Genomic DNA, 23,112 nt, shown 5'->3' on the forward strand with positions numbered 1-23,112 from the left:
ATCTGTAATCCTTTGATGTTAACCTATTGCATTGTGAGTTGTCATCTGTGTGAGTTGCCATCAAGGACAAAACCTGTATCATAATTCCAACAAGGAGGCGCTAAGAGCACTAGGAGGTACTGAAGTATTGTGGCTTCTACAATGGGAAAGTAGTCCTAATTTTAACTTTATGTTATTTCCAACTATATACCTTGACTTATGACACCGTAAGGGTATTGTGTTAAGCAGACTTGCAAAATCTACATAATATTTTGTTAATTTGGCTTTACTGCTCTCGTACTTTTGTAATCATTTTACTAAAATATCTATTGCATATATTTCCTCAAGAGCCTTCCAAAAATATCACCAGATGATACCAATTCACTCTCGCCATTCAATACACTCCTAGGCTTTACAACAAAACCATGTGATTAAATCCCTTGTTTCTTACTTTTTTGAGCCTACGTCCCATTTCTGGTGCTATTTGCATCCAATTATAGAATATTCTACAAAACTTGATACAAAAATTTCATCGATTTTTGCACCAAGTCTTGCACCAAGTTTAGCACAAATTGTTGCACTAGGTTTTGCATGAGGGTTTGCACCAGGTTTTGTGCCACGTTTTGTGCCATCCTTTGCACTAAGTTTTGTGCTAGGTTTTGCGTCAAGTTATGCACTTAATTTTTTTTCACATACTTTTTCATCCTCCATTGCATCAATGTTTTTTCGCCTACACTTGCATCAACTTTTGCATCCATTTTGCATCCGCTTTTTCATCCTCCTTTGTGCCAAGTTTTGCATCGAGGTTTGTGCCTACTTTTGACTTTATTTCTGCATTACTTTTTTTGCATCCAATTTTTAATCTTGTTCTACATCCACATTTTCATCTTATATTGCATCCATTATTGTGTCCATTATTGCTTCCAATTTTGTTCTGCAACAATTTGCACCTAGTTTGGCACCTACCTTTGCACCCACTTTTGTTTCTAATTTTTCATGCATTTTTGCATCCCTATTTTCATCTAAGTTTGCATTTAATTTTTCATCCAATTTTGTGTTAGGTTTTGCATCAAGTTTTTCATCTTGTTTTGCATCTACTTTTTCCTCAACTTCTATTGCATCCACTTTTGTATCCCAATTTTCATCCACCATTGCAGCCATGTTTACATCCACTTTTGCATCCTTTTTTGCATCTTCTTTTGCATCAAAATTTTCTTCTTTCTTCACTTCTATCATTGCATCCACTTTTACATCCACTTTTTTTGTGCCAAAATTTGTGTTAGGTTTTGCATATACTATTGTACCCACGTTTGCTTCTACTAATGTATCCATGTTCCCATCCTCTTTTGCATCCAAATTTGCATGAAATTTTGCATCTTTTTCTTCATCCACTGTTGTGTCAGGTTTATGCATCAAGTTTTGTGTCTTATTTTTTATCTACTTTTGCATCTACCTCTGTTGCATTCATTTTTGCATCCAATTTTGTGTCCATAGTTGCACCCATGTTTGCATCCACTTTTTATTCCTTTTTTGCATCCAAGTTTGCATCTTTTTTTTTGTCTACTATTTCATCTAGTTTTGCATCCAAATTTTTTGTGCCACAATTTGTGCCATGTTTTGCACGTACCATTGCACCCACATTTGGTTCTGCTTTGGCATCCACTTTTTCATCTTATTTTTTGTCCAAGTTTGCATCGAATAGTGTGTATGTTTTTGCATCCCCTTTTGCATCCACATTTACGTCATGTTTTGCATTAGGTTTTTCATCTCATTTTAGATCTACTTTTGCACCTACTTCTATTGCATCCACTTTTACATCTAATTTTGTGTCCACCATTGCACCCATGTTTGCATCCATGTTAATATCCTTTCTTGAATCTTATTTTTCATCCAAGTCTTCTTCCTGTTATGTCCTTTTTTGCATCTGTTGTTTTGTCAACTTTTGTTTCACCACAATTTGCACCATGTTTTTCACCTACTATTTCACCCATGTTTGCTTCCACTTTTGCATCATTGTTTGCATCATATTTTGTGTCCAAGTTTGTATTGACTATTGCAAGTTTTTTTTCATCCACTTTTGCGTCATGTTTTGCATCTTGTTTTGCATCTATTTCTATTGAATCCACTTTTTCAACCAATTTTACATCCATTGTTGCACACATTTTTTCATATGCTTTTGAATCCATTTTCCAACACGGATCAAATTTTCTTCATCAATGGAATTTCTTATGACATTGAAAATTATGAATAACTGATGAGAATGCTAATAATCATTATGACAACAATAACGAATATTATGATGATGATAAAGATGATGGTGGTTATAATGAAAATGACAATGATGACGTAGATGATGATGAAGACAATTATTATGATGATCATGAGCTAATGACGTTAGAAAATATTCCCAATTTTAAATGTTGTCATTGCCAATCATAACCATTATATTCGGCATCATCATCCAAGTCAGCATCACCTAATGATCATTATTATCATTGTAATCTAGGTCATCATTGACAATAATAAGGGCAGGAATGATGATGACAATGTCAATGATAATGATGTCCATGACGACGATGACAACAATGATGATATAAATTATATTAATGATGATGATCACAATCATCAATAAAAAATAGAGTTGTTATTTCTGATGCATATATCTTATGCTTCATAAACAACCCTTTTATAACACTCATCACATTTTTTGGGTTGATGATATTTCTTACAATGCCAATAATTACGAACAACTCACAACAATGTTGGTAATCATGACGATGATGACATGAATGGTGATTATGATGATAATATTAATGATGGCAATAGTGATAACAGTGATGGAGATGATAATGATAATGACGATGATGAAAATGATTATGATGATGCCAATGACCTTACAATATTATGGATTCATGAAATTACTAGTTTCAAGACCATATTTTCCATACATATTACATAAAATTTTCATGTATCTTGATTTACGCACACAAAAAAAATTATTTTGTAATATAGTAGAAAATAATAACTCTCCAGTTGGGGAATACATGACTTATTTCTTGTCTTTTACTGACCCCCTGCACATTTCATGGTGCACAACATCTCTTTCTAACAAGTTTTCCTTTTGCTTCATGTTGTAGGTTATACATCTCCTCTTGTTCGAAGAAAGTGATTCTCCATTTCACTTTTTGATGTTTAACCAAAAAAACTTATTTTATTTATGCTAGATATATATGGCTTGATAACTTAGTCATACTATATGACTCCTTTTGATCTCATATAGTTGTTTGAAATATATCATATGATATAACACATGTCATTATAGAACCCTTCCCACATTCTATACATTATTAATATGGCACATCACCCTTTTATCTTGGGTCATGGTTTTCATGGAACAGCTACGCACAAAAATTAGAGGTTGAATTTATACTATGGTGTGTTGCTATGTTTTTATTTTAGTTCTTAATATATTGTTGACACTTGATCCTCTAGGATTGGGAAAATATGGTGTAAATATGTAAATAGAAAAAAAAATAAAAATGAGGAGGCCTTAGAATGTGAATCCCAAGGGTCTCTCTCCTATGTGTATATATTAATGTTCTTCTTAATATAAACTTTAAATATTTTGGAGTTACAATATACCTGGATTGACATGGTATTAGAGCGTAGGTCTGTAGGTCCCAAATTTCGCATCCTTTTTCCTTTGTAACTCCATTTCCATTAGTCTAACTTGTACCTCTGTCTATGCTTTCTGTTATGAATATAATTCATAACAAGTAACTAATTAAAATAAATATAAATATTAAATAATTAAATATTAATTAGGTTAAATAGTCATTAAGTTAAGTGAAAAGGCATGTCTAAAAGACATGCCCATTCACGAAAGGACACCTGCTTATGTATATAAATGCGGGTCCTCATTGTAAACAGTCATCACTCATACATTTTATATATATAATAAATTATTATTTACAAATACCTGTGTGTATTTTTACATTCATGTTTCCAAGCTATCAGTTTTCTTGCTTCAACCATATTTTTTATGCGTTAGTGGTATCAAAGCCATGGCGCACAATATAATGATGCGAGTCCTTGAATGTTGTTGGAATCACAATGTGCCATTACGTTCACATCCTGAATACGTTGAGTAGTTTAGTAAAATTCAAGAAGCATTTGAGCATTTAGAAAAATCATATGCAGAAGTTAAAGCATGTCAAAAGGAAATCGATAATAGGGAAGATGATAGTGACCATGGAGAAATAGAACAAGGGGAAGCAGAAAAAGAAGATTTTGACCAGAATGACGATAACGAAAATGAAGTTTCTTTGGAGCGGGAAAACAAGTTATCTCCAAAACTGAGCACATGTCAGCATACATCATGGAAATCTCTTCAAAAAGATTACAAATCAGGCAATACTAGATCGAGGAGATTTGTTGGAAAATTGTGAAGAAGAAATACCAAATGCAGAAGTTCCAGCCAAACCGCATGAGACTGTAGGTACAAATTAGTGTTTTCTTGTTCATGAGGAAAGTAATGGTCTGAGATTTGAATATGGTGAAGGTGATGTGAGTACTTCTGCTATGGTTGTCTCCATTCAAAACGTGGAACTGAAAAAGCTTGAATCTGGTCCAATTGATGTGGTATCTAGTCCACTACATGATTCCATAACCACAACCATATCTAAGCATCTGGATAGCTTTGAAATTATTTCTGATTCTGAGCCCAATTCAGTAGCCATGTCTGAATCTGCAAATTCATCTTCTCTTGTTGCATTCCACACTGGAAACAAATATGTGTCTAATGTATCAGAAAGTTCTGCATGGCAATCAAGCAGCATTACATCCAAACTGGGTAAGAATTTTGGAATGGATCTAGGTCTTGGTACAAAATCTAGTAACCTAGCTCATTATACTAATCCCTTCATTTCCAACCAATGTTGTTATTGGTTCAAGTAAGTCTACTCCGAACATGGTTTCTGCTTGGAATATAACAAATTGGACAAAAACGTGGGGTAAAGAAAGCAATGTCGTTGCAAAGGATCCTTCCAGACAAGAAAATAATGCTACTATATCACCACACAAGTTGTTGTCAAGGGTTGTTAGCTCTTCTAAGGAAATTTTAGCTCCACAAAATCCTGTCTTCTTGCACATTCCTGTTTCTGAAGCAATGAGCAACTTTTCATTAGGTCCTAAAACTAAACTTGTCTTCGTCACACACATTTAATGTCTCATCCCTTAATTGTCGACCTGTTTCTACTCCAATACAAAGTCTGTGCCTAGTGTGTCTGTTGGAGAAGCGAATTGAAAGGTTCCTTAACTTTCCGAAGTGCCCATAAATAGATTTCCTGCGTCATTTTTGGCATGCTATTGTTCTATGTGTCACTATTGGCACCTTGGCGCTGTCTGCGTCCCTCTGTTGTGTATATCACTTCACACGATAACGTGCCCACCATTAAACAACCTCCGGTCAACCCCTCCCATCAAAAAATGTGACCCAATCAATACACCGGGCTGTTGTTCCGATTGTCGATGAGCCAACCTGCATAAAAGGTTGCGTCTCCCCCACCGTCAAGCGTCCTGTCCTCCCGTAAAATGGTGTGACATGGGTGTGTGATGCGTCACGCTTTTTGGAAAAAATGGATCAACATATACGCCTGTGTTAATACAACAACGCTAATATATGTCAAGGCAATTACAAGTTTTTTCTGGCAGCGTTAAAAATCGATACTTGTTGATGATGCCAACTATTCACTTGAGTCTGATCTTCTTGGAGCTGTAGGAGGAGAATCAATTCTTATACCAGATCCATGTCCCGCTTCAACAAGCATATCACATAGCTCTACTTCCATGTCAACCATCCCTACTTGTACTTCTGGGCATTTTTCTTTCAGCACAACAGAGGGTTTTCCGATTTCTGTGAGTGGTATAAGTGTTGCATCAGTTTGATCATCTCTAGGAGAAGACTATCAAGGTGGAAGAGGGCGTGGAGGTCGGGCACTGTGCTATAGCTGTAGTCGAGTGGGTCACATTGCCAGAGACTGCCTAGAAGGTGACTGTTCAAATAGATGTTACGATACGTCACACTCTTTAATAAAAAGTGGATCATGGTTTGGGGAGTTACATATTAAACACATACAAAATTTAACGTTGATGCATTAAATTTCAATTATACAATTATGTAACTTAATTAATTTTACTAATTAATATATATATATATATATATATAGATATAGATATAGATAAACAAATAATATTATTATTAAAAAAAATTTTATTAAAATAATAATAATAATAAAGTGAAAACAAAAAAAATTAAGATTAATTAATATTATTTATCTCTAATTCAATTTATTCTATCATAATTATATTCTAAAAACTAAATAAAATTTTTTCTTAGGATTCTATATATTTCTAAGAAACTAAAAATATAAATAAATTAATAAGAACAATGTGATAATTAATTAAAATTCAATTATTATTATAAAAATACTAACTGTAATAATTACCAAGTTTTATGAATTATAAAGTTTTATTAATTATCAATTAACCTAACCTAAGGCATGTCGGCTACCATCTTTCTCACTCCATCACCATCTCACACCTCTATTTATTCATTCTATCGAGATCTAGCTTACACACTTTTTGATCTATCCTAATGATGAGCCACAATGGATGGCTCAAAACGTCGATACAAAGAATTATGGATGCGATAATCCCGGAAGAAAACTCTACAGATAATACAAATTGCAGAAGCCTCAAAACAATAATACATTATTATTTAAAAAAAAAAAAAACTTATTTGGAAAAACATATATAAATATATATATATATATATTTCTTAAGGAAGAAAAAAGGAAGAGAACCTTGGACTCAAAATAAAGTTACTAGCGAGCCACTAGTGATGAAGACCTTCCACCTTCCATATGTCGAGACAACAACAACAAAGACAATTTCCAGCAATATAGCTCTGAGGACAAAGCTTCTGAAGGAAGGGGCTATGTTATGAATATAATTCATAACAAGTAATTAAATAAAATAAATATCAATATTAAATAATTAAATATTAATTAGGTTAAATAGTCATTAAGTTAAGTGAAAACTCATGCCCATTCATGAAAGGAAACCTGCTTAGGTATATAAATGCGGGTCTTCATTGTAAACAACCATCACTCATACATTTTATATATATAATAAATTATTATTTACAAATACCTGTGTGTATTTTTACATTCAAGTTTCCAAGCTATCAGGTTTCTTGCTTCAGCCATAGTTTTTATGCTTCACTTTCCTTGGTAGAAACATTTGCGCTATGGAAAATTGAAATTCATCCACATCTACCTTAATGAATTCTCCTTTTGATGCCTGACTATAATGTTTATGTAGTCATTTTATGCACTATACACATTGGTTTAGGTCCTCCATCAATTGATACACATTGTGCATGTTGTAACAAGGTTGCTAACAATATTTCATCATTCGGGTCTAGCTTGAAATCCCATGGTGGTACTGTAACTAAATCTACGCTTTCTTGTGTTTACACACCCCTACATTTATCTACAATTATTGGTCGGTGTTGGCATTGGCATTGTTATTGAGTGTTGGCATTGTGAAGTTTGTATTTATATCTGTGTTGAATATTCGTTGGTGTATTGAGTTGATTTATTTTATATGAGAGTTGGTTTACATCAAAGAGGCTATTTGAGAGTGAGAGTGTGCATAATTCCTTTTCGATAATTTTGATTAAAGAGAATTGGAGCTAATATGTATCATGAGTCTCTATTTTTTGTAGAGATATATTAAATTTTTTATCAAAGACTATTTCTGCAAGTATTTTAACTATTCAAGGCCCAACTCAGAATTTTGAAGATGCATTCACTCATCTCCATTTTTGGAGTAGTTGTCAATAGCAAAGAGAAATACCATGAATGGTCCAAAAACATAAAGCATACCCTCATTTTCAATGAATTATGGAAAAGAGCGTGTGAAGGAGGATATGGAAATCCACCTACAAAGCCTACATCAGACAAAGAACTTTCCAGATGGGATAACAAGAACAACAAGGCCTGTGCCTTGATTGCTAAATTAGTAAATGAAGAGGTGAGTCCTCACATTGCACCAATTACATCCAATTCTTTTAATGCTTTAAAGAAGTTGAAAGACTTGTATGAATCACACTCAGAGCTTGAGGTAGTCCAACTAATTATCAAAATATTCAATCTATAATTTAAATATGATGATCCCCTTTCCCTACACTATGCAATTAGAGCTATTATGCATGATGTAGAAGCCACCAAACTTAAAATAGATATTCCTCTCACAAACATTTTCATGGCACTATATCATGACTATATCCCACATATTATTTTAAATCATTACAAGCATTTGGCCAACTTAAAGATATTACTTTTGACACTTCTGTTGAGAATTTTGTAGAAAGAGATAAAGCTCTTGGTAAGAGGAAGTTAATTTCTCAGTATTTCTAAAGAAGTTGTGTGCCTTACACAGAAAGAGAAGAATCATACATATGATTCTTCTAGAGGAAGAGGTGATGGAAGAAGACATGAAAAGAAGAATAACAAACGAAGTAGGGATAAACATTACCAATGAGGAATACATGATATTCATTATATACGCTATAGTAGAAATGGACATGATGAATCCACATGCAAGCTCTCTTTGCATAGAATCAAGCAAGAAAGAAATGAAGAGAAATTTAAAACACTGGATCCAGGGAAAGATAAAGCACATGAATCTACTCATTATATTTTGGCTCATTGCAATATTGGAGTAATTGAAGACATGTTTAATAATTCATTTTCTTCATGGAAATATGCATGGTTGATTCATACAGGCACAACCTACCACATGACCTTTCAAAAATATTTCAATGATAATGTATATGGAACAGTCTACTTTGTGATAAAGTCAAAACTCAAGCCATCTAGAATTGGCACCATCACCCTCAAACTACATAGACTCCCTGACTTTCATCTACATGATGTTATATACATCCCATAGCTGCAAAGAAACTTGTTGTCATTGGTTCACTTCTGCTAGTGAATGCACTCCATTCACATGTTTGATGAAAAATCTAAAGCGAGAAAACCATCAGAAAACTCACCTGTGATGTTGGCAATAGAAGAAGAAAGATTCTTTGAGTTGCAAGGAACGTCCACTCGTGCACATAACCATGCGTAAAACCCTTAGTATAATGAAGGTACATTTCCATCTAGTCTTTTATGGCATGTGATATTTGGACATCTGAACTATGAAAATCTTTGTTTATTGAAGAGAAATGATGTTATTGGTTTGCCAACCATTTAAAGGAAACTTAAGAAATGTGATGCTTGTATCTTAGGAAAACATAGCAAATAACCATTTCACGACTCTATTTCTAGAGCATGTAGAAAGATTGAACTGATTCATTCTGACGTGTGTGGACCTAGGCCCATTCCTTATCCAAATGGAAATAAATATATCATTAGTACACCAGAATGTGTTGGGTATATCTGTTGAAGAATAAATCTGAATCTTTTGAAACATTCATGCGTGGATTGGAAATGATAAATAATATCATATTGGCTCTATTTGTATTGATAATTGAAAATAATATACTTCAAATGAATTTGAAAACTATCTTCACTAGCATGGGATTCAACCTCAAACAACTATGCCTTATAATCATCAATAAAATTTTGTAGGTGAAAGAATGAACATGAAAATATTAAATATCATTCATTCAATGACTCAAATATACACAAGTAGATGACTTTAGCTTGATTGGATACTCTAATTTAGATTTGGATGGATATAAGGAAAATGGAGTATCTACTTGAGGTTATGTTATGAGTTTTGGATAAGGAGTTGCAACTTGGAGGTCACACGAAAAAATCAGTTGCATCAAATTCCACAACAGAGGCAAAGTATGTGGCAACTATAGAAGCAACAAAGTGTAGTGATGTTTAACACCTAATTTTTCGTATTTATAATTACTTGTGAATGTTAGATGTCTTCTTATTACTTCTCATTTCTTCTTCATCAAGAAATTATGAAAATGTTTAATCTTTTAGGAAAATATAGAGATCACAAAGAGACAAGAGACACAAAAATTAGGCTACTAGCTAGGGAAAAACCCACAAGGGGAAACCCAACAATCCTTCTCTTATAGAATCATATCAAAATGAGAAATATCCAATACCAGGATCAAGACTAAGACAAAACTACCATGAACATAACAAGTCCAACCCTCCTCCAAGCGTTATTGTCAATTTTAGTCAAACTCCTCCAATATTGATCAAAGATCTAAAATTCAAACTTGTAACAACAGGTGCTAAAAATTGGTTTGCATGTACAAATTATGTCTTGGAGGCCCTCTTGTTGTAGAGAAGGCAATGTTGTTGAAAATTTTGTCACAAGTGCTTTGAACCACGTCTGCTGTTGCAATTGCGACAACCATTATATATATGTTTTTCTTTTGGTTTAAATTCAGTTATATATTTGTTATATATATGTTTTATATATATTTCATATATGTTATTTAATTTTATTTATATATGTTTTATTATTTCCATTATCATATATGCAAATTTACATTTAGTACTATTACAAAAAGTATCCTATAAATTTTTTATTGGAAAACATGACATAGATCATAATTATTGTGGTGAAAAGAAAATTTAAAAGACGAAGTAATGGTATGCCATATAAGAATTTATTAATAATGTATCATATTTTATCATTCTAAATGTGGAAGAGTCCCAAATTAGACTAGTAGAAGAATATGGTAACAAATTATTCATGGATGACTTTAGAAAGCACATTTCAACATTTATCCCCTATGACTAATCCCACCATATATGTTTCTAGCCTTTTAAAAATAATTTAAATTTACCCATGACCATGATATGTAGAAGGATTTGAAAAATTGGTGGGTGCACTTGGTACCAAGTATTTGTGGTACCTAAACACTACTCTATTGTGCCACTTCACCATTTCACAAACCCTACTTGGTTCTGCCAATTGTGTCAAGTGCTAGTTCTGACATATCTTCACTAAGTTCCAGCCCAAGAACCCCTTTGCTAGATCATATATTCCATGGCAACAACTCCTAAGGTATAGAATAGAAAGGTAGAAAATCTGACGCCTCGAGATTGAGTGACAAGTCCACTTTAAGTTTCATTCATTGACCTAATTCCATCAAGAGTTCTTGCAAATACCATTTAACATTCATATACATTTCTAGTTGGTTAAAATATTGTAACTTAATAGCTGGAGATCAAAACCCTCCTGCCTGTAGATCCAAACCCTACAGTTTGTAGATCGAAACCCCTCACTAGATAAACTAAAAAATGGTAAGACTAGGGTTTTTCTTGATGTTTTTGTTGCTACTATAGGTTCCTCATGATACATTTTTCTCTATGTTTCCAAAATTTATTTATTAAATGCATCCCTGACACACCCTCTAATTCATCCATTTCCATGCATTTTGACCCAGTACTCTATTGTGTTTCCCTAACACTTTGTTTCCTTGACACTCCCTAGCAACCATCAACCTTGATTATGGGGCCTATCTCGAAGTAGATCGAAAGAGTCAGACCCATGATACCCCCAACCTTTGGGTGATAGATCTCACTATCTAAAAAAAAACCAAGGTAATCCTTGGTGATTTCATTTCATTAAATATAATTAGATACTTGTTATTTAAAAAAATATGAAAAATACCATAATTCACTAATACTATTACAATCATAATTTATGATGAAATATTTTGTTTTGATATTGATTGAATATTCAAATTAATTCATCTATAACCCATCTTCCATGAGCTTGAATATTCTACTTAATGCTCATTTCAATAGGTGATGTTCATAAGAGTCAATAAGGGGGATTGAAATCAATAAAATGAATCATATATCATCAATTGTCACCTTTAGGTCCAGTGCCATATAATGAAGAATTCATGGGAAGGTAACCCATGCTAAGACTCCTCCAAATCTCGTAGACTTAACCATGATCATTTCTCAATAGTCAAAATCACTTAGCTTACTACCTCACCGACAAATTATTAACAATCTTCATTCCTTATAAACTATTCACATAAAGCTTCTTTCTCTTTATATAAACAAATAGTTTCAAAATTCCAAAATTATCAAATACCATTATTATAGGATTAGTTTCATATTTGAATCCATTAGTCTATAAAATATATCCAATATTCCTCCTTCACTAATGTTGTGACCACCAACAATCCCCCTCCTTCTTTAGTATTAGCAATAACGCTAAAGAAGTGGGGACCCTTAGTAAAAAATCCAAAAAGATTTTATAATTTTTTTTTGTATTATACTCCTAAAAAATGCATCGCACGGAGAAGAGTCAAGCATTCCTTTATGAGCACATTAAAACAACTGCGAAGAAACGGTGCGAAATTCACCGCATCGCATACATTAAGAAGCGCCCATAAATGAATAATCTTAAGAAAATCTCCGATGGCCGATATGCAATATCGCATATCGCAACGTCGCATAAACAGCACACAAATAACTTGAAAAATTGCAGCGATCTGCATTCTGCGATCTGCGATGCCGCGATGCTGCGCTAAAAACGATCTGCGATCTTGCGATATGTGATAACTGCGATCCGCGATAAATGCGATCTGGGATAACTGCAATCTGCGATAAATGCGATCTGCGATACGCGAGTCGCAGAAATCACCCTTCGCAAATTTTCCTTGGCTCAGCATTCAAGAAAAGTTGTCCCTAAACCAAAAATTGGGCGCGCGCCTTAAAGGAGATTAATGAATGTATGCCAAAGTATTCATGAAGGACAGTTTTGTGTTTTTCGAAGAGTCAGTTCACTATGGGTGTCATGATTTTATACATTCATAGAGCTTAAAGCTTTCGTGTCAAAATTTACGATCATTACTCTTTTCCTTTGCGTGAACTGCAGGAATAAAAAACAGGGAACAACATGAAGCAATATGCAGGAAACATCTAAGGAAAAAGGGAAAGCGTCAATGCTCGGAGAACAAAGAAGAGATGCCCTCATACACGGATGCCGCATGCAACAGAAACGAAAATTTCAGAGTGTTACTGAATAGATGCTAATACCAATAAGCGATTCGACACTCAAGGTCAAAAAAAACTCACAAAAGGAGCATGTTTACAAAATTCTGGAGCTCATGCCTGGTAAAGGAAAAAGCGCTAAAGGCGGAAAACGCACCAGAAAGGCCCGGATCAAAGAACGGAGGCAATTTTTGATGCGCGATTAGCGCCTAGCACTAATCGCGCATCACTAAGAAAATTGTTTAGAAAGCAAAGTCCCTAACTTTCCTAGTCATCCATGAGTCCGGAAGCCGAGATAGCAAAAGCAGAGGTAGTTTAAGAAGAATCTGGGTTGTTACCAAGCGTACACGCAGTAAATTCGCCCAACCAGAAGATGATTGTCAAAAATATCTTCTAGTTTACTAAAAATAGGTGTTAGCGCTTGCCATTTCTATTTTCGTAGCTCAAACAAAAGCAGAAGATGACCCGCCGACTCTTCCCAGGCAAATGTTGCATGCTCATAGCACTAAGGAGCAAATGTAGAAATAGTTAGAAATTAGATTCAATTTTTAGAAATAAGTTTGCTTAGATAAAAGGCGGTCATTTTAAACCGTATCCGAAATTTATCTAATTAAGTTATTTAGTTAGCAGTATTTAAACCCTTCTCATGCATTTGGAGAAGGGTCCGGAAATTTGTTAAAAACTTGTTCTCAAAACATGCACTTCTGCACCCTCAGAGGAGGTTTTGATGAATGAATGGATCAAGGTTTATTATTTTTTTCATTTGATAGCTGCTACTGATGTTGCACTTCTGTACTCTTGGTAGATATCAGAACAAGGAGAGATAAATCATTATTACTTGAAGCTTATGAGTAGGACCAGTCATAAATGGTACTTTAATCTCTTGGCCATTTCTGCTTATATTCTTAAAGTGATATACAGTTTTTAGTTGTTTATATGTTATCGCATGAATGTGTGAGTTACCATTTGGCACTTTTGTACAGTGGAATCATTTATTTATGTTTGATATATGAATAACTTATTATGCGATATGCTGTTCACAATTGTTTTGCCTAACTTTTTATGCAAAGTGGTTCATCTTAATTGATTTCTATTCTTATGATAGCTGAATGATCTTTATTACCGGTTATTGTCTGAAATCTCTTTAAATCGCATAATAGAAGAAATACATCCCGGGTTAGCATAGATTAGATGTGTTGTTTTCATTAGATTACAATATCATAGAATTAGACTAAAGTAGCTTAGATTAGAACTTGTAGATCAGCATCATCCAACTTTGCACACACACACACCCTTAGATTGGGAAACTGGTCCTGTTATCCCCAGTCGGACCCGCTATACCAAACGGATAAGGAGCTGCCAACCAAGGTCCAGACCGGGTGGGTATCCCCCTTGTTGTCGACCCGATTTTCGGGGCTTCAACATATTTTTCGCTAGAAGGAGGGTCCGAACTATGAATGGCACTTAAATCAAAATCTAAATACCATTCTGAGAGTAAATCACCCTTATCATCTCCCCCGACATCTCCAGTATATTTAAATCCAGAGTCGGAAGTCGCTCGAGTATCAATCACTGCTACACACCTTGGTATTTCAGACCAATTTACCATTAAACCTCCTAGAGTCGAATCTCTTATTCACAAACTTCAGGGATTTTCCATTTCTCCTCAGAGGACTAACAAGTCTCAAAACAGTGTGACTTCGCAGTACAATCCTGCTCATCCCCTAACCAGATTGAAAGGTGAAAAATTTGGCATCCAGCCAACTGAGTTGCCTCTTCTCACCAGGAAAAGAGCGAGGAAAACACCACAAGAGTCTGACAGTGAGACTCTTTCGTCTACATCGCCCATTTCAAATACCTCACTACGAAGTTAATCACCCACACCTCCATTCCAAACCATCATCCATCCGTCTACCACAATCCCCCTTCAATCATCCATGATCATAGTATCCTCATCTTCCCAACCACAAAGATCATCTCCTGCACTTTTCTCTACTAGCAGCTCAACAATGGCCCAATCTCCATGGAACAACCCTGGGGAAATCTTGATGCATGTACCCTTAAGCCCAATACCGGCCCATCCTGAGAAATGGCTGCCTAAATTCTATCCAAAAGCAGGCATGCTAGCAGAAGAAGACATAAACAATTTCATGCTTTCTATCAATCTCAACGGAGTTACTAACGAAGATGCTGTTGTTCGGCTTTTTCCCTATACATTGCAAGGAACAGCCAGGTCATGGTATTTTCCATTACCTTCTGTAGGAATTTACAGGGTAAGTTCCTCAGAAAGAATACCAAAAGGACACCGCTCACAACCAGATCTCAAATCAATACACCAGTATTTTTGACGTGGTTAAAACCCTCAGAGTGCAAGGAGGGAAACAGTCCACGGCCTGTCCCAACGTGGGTGCAGACAATTTATTAATCAAAGAATGAAAATTTACATAAGCTTCTCTCATGCACGGATTACCCGAACAATGACCCTCCATGCGCTTTAAATAGAACTCATGGACCAATCGGGTGTCAAGCCACGGATCAAGTGTCGGTAATACCGAGGTGAGAGTGAACCGTCGGATCACTACATATCGTGACCGTCGGATGGTAAGTTACAAAATGTACAACGGTAAAGAAACACACTTTACCTAACTCTAACCTAACTCTATACTAGACCAAGTTGAACTTAACTATATCCTATGTGTCGGAATATCCTAACATCCCCCCTTAAGAACAACTTGGGATAGGATTGAAGGATTTACAAATATGACACAATAGGAGAAGGAAGGAGGCACTAGAGCCTATCCCCCCTTAGTGACAACTTCCTGAACTCCAAGCATATATCGAAGTTTAGTGAACTTCGCCTCTGTGAGAGCCTTTGTGAAGATGTCTGCAACCTGATCATCTGTTGGACAATATTGCACTTCAAGAACATGGTCATGAATGAGCTTTCTGATGAAGTGCATGTGTAGTTCAATGTGTTTGCTGCGCTGATGCTGGACTGGATCTTTGCATAGCTGAATGGCACTTTGATTATCACACCAAAGTGTGGTTGGATGTTGCTGCTCAAAGCCAAACTCTGATAGGATCTGACGAAGCCACAAGGCTTCCTTACTAGCTTCCACGGCACCACGATACTCTGCTTCTGCTGATGAAAGAGAAATGGCAGCCTGTTTCTTACAAGCCCATGTAATAGGTCCTGAACCAAGAGTGAAGACATAACCGGCAGTAGACTTCCGATCATCAAGGTCACCAGCCCAATCAGAATCAGTGAAACCAACTAACAGAGGAGCTGCTTTGGCACTGTAATGAATCCCAAACTGTACTGTACCTCGAACATAACGAAGTATTCTTTTAGCTGCTTTCCAATGACTTTCACGGGGGTTTTGCATAAAACGAGCAACAAGGCCAACAGCAAAGGAAAGATCAGGACGAGTATGGGTTAAATACAAGAGTTTTCCGACAAGTTGACGGTATAAGGTAGCATCAACTTCAGGAGAAGTACAAGAGACTGAAAGTTTGACTCCAGACTGAAAGGGAGAAGTGGCTGGCTTACAGTCTTCCATGTGAAAATGACGAAGAATATCACAAGCATACTTGGACTGGGAAAGGAAAATACCCTCTTGGGATTGCAAGACTTGAAGACCGAGAAAATAGTGTAAGTGTCCTAAGTCTGTCATTTCAAATTTCTTTTTAAGGCTGGACTTCACATGGTTTATAAGGTTGGGATCACTACCAGTAAGAATAAGATCATCAACATAAAGAACAAGGATGATGAGAGAGTTGCCCACTTTCTTGGTGTAGACAGTATTGTCAGAATGACACCTAGAAAAGCCAGATTCTAAAAGAAAGCTATCCATTTTGGCATACCAAGCTCGAGGAGCTTGCTTGAGGCCATAAAGGGATTTCTTAAGTCGACAAACGAGGCTGGAGTCTGTTTGTATGAAGCCAATGGGTTGTTCCATATAGATTTCTTCCTGCAAGTCACCATGCAAGAAGGCAGATTTAACATCCATTTGATGGACTTCCCATTTTAAAGAGGCAGCAAGGGAAAGAACAAGGCGGATAGAGTTCATTTTGGCAACTGGAGAGAAGGTTTCAGTGTAGTCAATGCCTTCAACCTGTGAAAAGCCCTTAGCAACTAGACGAGCTTTATGTTTATCAACTTTCCCATCTGGTCCATACTTGGTTCTGTAAACCCATTTGCATCTAACAAGTTTGCGTCCCTTTGGTAGAGGAACAAGATCCCATGTATCATTTGTCATCAATGAATGATATTCTTCATTCATAGCTGTTTCCCAATGTGGATGGCCTGAAGCTTCTGCAAAAGTGTCAGGATCATGATTTACTGGAGCTTGAGCCAGTAAAGAAGAGGCTCTTTCAAACTGAGAACGTGTACGTCGCTGATCTGTAGGATCACCGGCAAGATCACCTGCTGCATCCCGAGTAGCACGGACCCATCTTGGAAGTTGAGGATCCTGAGAAGGTGGGGAAGGATTATCATCCTCGCTTTCATCATCAGAAGAAGAAATGTTTTCAAAGATAGAAGAGATAGGAAGAGGTGGCACATCCGCCGGACTAGGCTCGCAGGCCGATTTATTTTCATCAAATTTTACATCTCTTCTAATGATAACATTTTTGGACTTAAATGGAATAAGTCTATAGCCTTTTACATCTTCAGAATATCCAACAAAAGTACATTTCTCACTCTTAGGTTCTAAGGCTTTATGCTTTTCATCTGGAATATGGGCCCATGCTTCACTTCCAAACACACGAAAGTGACTTACATCTGGTTTAATGGAACTCCAGGCTTCTTTTGGAGTGATATTCTCTAGAACCTTAGTAGGAGTGCGATTGATTATATAATTTGCACAATTAATTGCTTCGGCCCAAAAACTAAGACTGAGTCCTTTAGATTGCAGCATACAATTAGCCATTTCCTTTAAGGTGCGATTTTTCCTTTCAGCTACACCATTTTGTTGTGGAGTGTATGGAACAGTATGTTGCATTTGAATTCCATTTTCGGTGCAAAAGTTGATGAATGCATTTTTAACATATTCTCCACCATTATCAGTTCTTAGCTTAAGAATTTGATGTCCAGATTGTTTTTCAACGAATGCTTTGAAGGCCAAAAAGGTGGTAAATACTTCGCTCTTGAGTTTTAAGAAGTATACCCAAGTGCGTCTGGAGAAATCATCAATGAAAGTTAAGAAGTACTTGCAGCCAGAGAATGAAGCAACAGGAAGAGGACCACATAAATCACTGTGCACAAGCTGTAAAGGGGCTGAGGCGTGCCAAGAGGCACGTTTGTCAAAACTGTCCCGATGATGTTTTCCGAGTACACATCCGGAACAAACACCATCTTTGCAAGATACCATAGGAAGACCTGTCACCATGTTTTCTTTACATAGATGCTGAAGGGAGCGATAGTTTAAGTGACCATACCGCTCATGCCAAAGTTTGCTCACTTCATCATTATGAGCAACAAATACTGAGGGAAGATGGGATGACCCAAAGTTGTGAAACTTATACAACCTTTTGGAATCATCAGCAAGACCAGTAGCTAGAATCTGTTTAGGATCTTTTAGATCCTTGATTACAACATCATGAGGTGAAAATTCAACAATTTTACCTTCACCTGAATGAGTTATCTGATAGACAGATAGAAGGTTGCAGGATAAGTTTGGAACACATAATACATCATTGAACTGACCATTGTCTAGATGAACAGTTCCAGTCCCTACAACATTAAGAGATCTATCATCACCAACATATATATTTTTGGTGTTACAATCATTTAAAGAAGAAAACATGGCTTGGTTTTTGGCCATGTGACAAGAGGCTCCAGAATCAATGAGCCACTCATGAGAATGAGAAGAAGAAGAAGATACATTTAATGCATAACCAGACTGAGATGATTGACGATGACATGCAGAAAATGCCGTTCCGGAAGTTGAAGTTGAAGTAGGCTCCAGATGGATGTTATGTTTCTTCATTGCGGCTTCCAAGGCTTCCATCTTCTTAAAGCATTTAGATTCTAAGTGGCCATCTCGATTACAAAAGTTACAATGTCTGTCAGTCTTCTTCCATTTGTTTTTATTGGTCTTGTCATATTGCTGAAATGATCTTTCATCTTGAGGCTGAGTTGGTTTAGGACCATTCCTTTGAGGATAAGACTTCTTAGGATTCTTTGAATTTGGTTGCTGCTGGGCGGCTAACGCTTTCGAGGAAGAGTTTCCAAGATTAAGAAGACCAAGGTGTAAGAGTTTTTCTTGTTCTCTTATTAAGGAATCACAAAAGGAGTCAAAGGAAGGGGGCTTGTAGTCTTTGCCTTGACAAATGAAAGCTTCCCTGGTAGAATGGAAAGTGGAAACAAATACAGAGTAGGCTGGTCCCAACTTAGTAAGGATGGAATAAATAAGGTTACCATCTTCTTTCTTAACTTTAACACCTTCCAAGAGATATCTAAGGGTCTTGAATTTGGACAAGAAATCTTCAATGCAAGAAAAATTATTAGGATCCAAAGTAAGCAACTCATTCTCAAGTTGATGGGCTCTAATTTCATTTTTAATCCCAAAAACTTTAGCAAGTTTTTCTAATGCTTCATGAGGAGTTTCAATTTCTGCAATGTGGAATCTAAGATCAGGAGAAACAGACATTCCTATCAAACCACGTGCTTGATCTTGTCGATTTTCCCATTTTTCGGCCTTGTCTTCATCTTTGGGTTTCTTCTCTTGGTCTGTGGCTATTCTGAAGAGACCTTTACTTCTAAGTAAATCTCCCATGTAGGCTACCCATTGGAAGTAGTTAGTGCTGTCAAGAATGACTTGGCATGGACTTTCCATTTTTTGAAAAACAACTGAAGCTGAAGATGCTGAAAGTAAGTGGTCCAATGGATAGATCTCGAAAAAATAGGCGGTTTTAAAAAAAACGGCTCTGAAAAAGGCTTCCGGATGAAGAAGTTATGGCTTTTTGAAAAAAAAATTGTTGACGTTGCCGGCAAAGTGCGCGAATGTGCGGGAATGAAAAAATCCGCCCCCACAAAATGGAGACTTGAACCCAAGACCTCTACTCTCTTAAAAGGTCTTTGAACCAATTGATCTATACAAAATATTTGAGAGAGAGAGAGAGAGAGAGAGAGAGAGAGAGAGAGAGAAGGGGGGGGGGGGGGGGCCTCGATTTGCGTGCTTGCCTTGGGAAGACTCTTTTCCCCTACAAAACACAAACCAAAAAACCCAACACGAATATCCAAAGAAAAACGAACCTTACGGCTCGAAGTTAGCTTTAGCCAAAAAACTAGAAATTTTAAAAAAAATCTCAAAGTTAGCTTTTAGCCGAAAAACTAAATATTTTTCTCAATGTTTCTGATTTTCCGAGATCACACTAAGGTGCAGGGAAAAGAGCATACGCATGAGAAAAATCCTTTCTTTCTGTTTCTGATTTGCCCAGATCGCACAGAGTCGCAGGGCAAAGAGCATACGCAGAAATGAAAGGTATAGATCTGGAAAAAAAAAGGCTAAATAAACCGAAACCGAAATAAGCAGAGAGAAAATGACAGTAAACTGCAAAAAAAACACTGTATACCTCCCGATCTGAAAAATGACGCAGCTAGGGCTACCGGAAACCTTTTCGCGTGAAACGAAAGGGGTTCCTCACTGAAACAGATGCTCCGAACGCAACAGAGCAGTCCTCTCGGCCCGAAAGCAGTCAGAAACAGCAGATCTAGGAAACGACAGCCGCATGCAGTTCTACCGGCTTCAGATTTGGATCACCAACGGACGCGGCCCTCAAATAGCTCTGATACCATGTAGGAATTTACAGGGTAAGTTCCTCAGAAAGAATACCAAAAGGACACCGCTCACAACCAGATCTCAAATCAATACACCAGTATTTTTGACGTGGTTAAAACCCTCAGAGTGCAAGGAGGGAAACAGTCCACGGCCTGTCCCAACGTGGGTACAGACAATTTATTAATCAAAGAATGAAAATTTACATAAGCTTCTCTCATGCACGGATTACCCGAACAATGACCCTCCATGCGCTTTAAATAGAACTCATGGACCAATCGGGTGTCAAGCCACGGATCAAGTGTCGGTAATACCGAGGTGAGAGTGAACCGTCGGATCACTACATATCGTGACCGTCGGATGGTAAGTTACAAAATGTACAACGGTAAAGAAACACACTTTACCTAACTCTAACCTAACTCTATACTAGACCAAGTTGAACTTAACTATATCCTATATGTCGGAATATCCTAACACCTTCCGGGTCTATCACAAGTTGGGATATCTTCCACAATCAATTCCTTATCAAGTTTGGTGATGACAGATCAACAACAACATTAATCAATGACCTATCCAATCTGAAGGCCCAAGCTAAAGAACCTATCAAAGATTCTGATTTACGGTTCAATAAAATTCTCAACAAAATTCCTACTGCTTCCCAACCCAGCGAAGAAGTACGATGTGAATGGTATCTTACTGCTTTACCATCAAACATAGAAATCTTCGTGGATAGAGAAAATAAAACAACTTTAGTTGAAGACATGACAGAGGCGATAGCAGTAGAGAAACGCGTAATAGCCCTGGAAAAGAGATCCGCGATAGAGGAACGAAAGTCTAAAAAAGTCACCTTCAAGGAAGACTCCAAGAAGAAACAAACAAAAGACCCTTTCGATTTGGAAGGATTGCAGAAAGTATTAAAGACCATGTCTAATGAGATGATTGACATAAAAAAACAAGTAGCAGAAACTTCTTTAAAAAAGCCCTACATAACTTTTAAAAGAGGTCCTTCAACGGATGCAAAACCACCCAATGCCATCTCCAATGCTGAAACTGAGGAAGAGGAAGAAGAAGAAAGTGCCACTGAAGGGCAAACCGATGACAAAGAAGTTGTGGAATTACAAGGAATGTGGGATTTCATCCTCCCACAAGAAGAGGATCAAGAAGTATTTCCGGTTAGCACACGAAGCAAAAATCAGCTTGATCCTCCCCAAACTACCCCTAAGCAGAAGGGCGCAAGCCCTACAACAAAAGATAAAGTCGCAACAAAGAAAACAACAACTAAAGTGACTCAATCTAGCCCAGTCCGAGCAGATCAAACAACTCCATAAAAAAAAATGATAGTGTCGGATGAAATGGGGTACAATATTGTTGATGACATGAAAAAGACTAGGGCTAATATTACCCTTTATGAATTGAGCAAATTGAAGCATCAACAGAAGATAATGATGAAAGAATTACATGTTGTTCCTATTGTACCTTTGCCTGCCGTTGTACTCTCTCAAGCTTCCCATAACATGGGAAGACCTCCAGCTAACGCGATCAATAAGATTGATCCAAATGATATCGCCTTAATTGGAGGAAGATCAAGATCTCACACTCCCCCGTTTCTTCTCACTTACGAGATTTTCAACAAAAATGTGCACAATTGTTTGGTAGATTCTGGTGCTTCTTCGAATATTTTACCCAGATGAATATGTGCTAAGCTAAATGTTCAACCACAAAAATCCACAGTGAGTATAGTTCAGCTTGATCGATCTCAAGTCGAAGTGATTTGTGAAATTAATCAAGTAACCATAAGATTGTCATCTAACCCGAAGGTATGTCAGGTTATTGACATTCTAGTGGCCGATATCCCAGAATTCTATGGATTAATTCTTAGCAGGGATTGGTCTGAGAAACTCCACGGATACTTTGCAACCGACTGGTCGCACATGTGGTTACCCTATAACGGTAAACCGAACCAGATAAAGGTTGAATGAGAGTTACACCAGAAGTACATAGTAATGGAATTAGAGGGAGAAACTGAAGCAGTATCGTATAACAACAGTATCATAGGCAATTACTCGGTAGATTCTTTTCTCGGTAATATTAATGCTCACCAATCACCTTACTTAGAAAATTCAGTTTTGTCCCAAGTCGAAAATTTTTCCCAAACTGATAGTTCAAAGTGTGTTAATTTTATAGATGAACCTGTAAATACATCTTTGTTTTGGAAATTATATTTCGATGGCTCTAAATCTAACGAAGGAGCAGGAGCAGGATGCGTTCTGATTAGTCCAGAAGGAAACAAG

This window comes from Pinus tabuliformis, chromosome 5_1 (genome assembly GCF_031772625.1).
Source record: "Pinus tabuliformis cultivar Carrire ecotype Pingquan chromosome 5_1, CPIR1, whole genome shotgun sequence".
NCBI lineage: Eukaryota > Viridiplantae > Streptophyta > Pinopsida > Pinales > Pinaceae > Pinus > Pinus tabuliformis.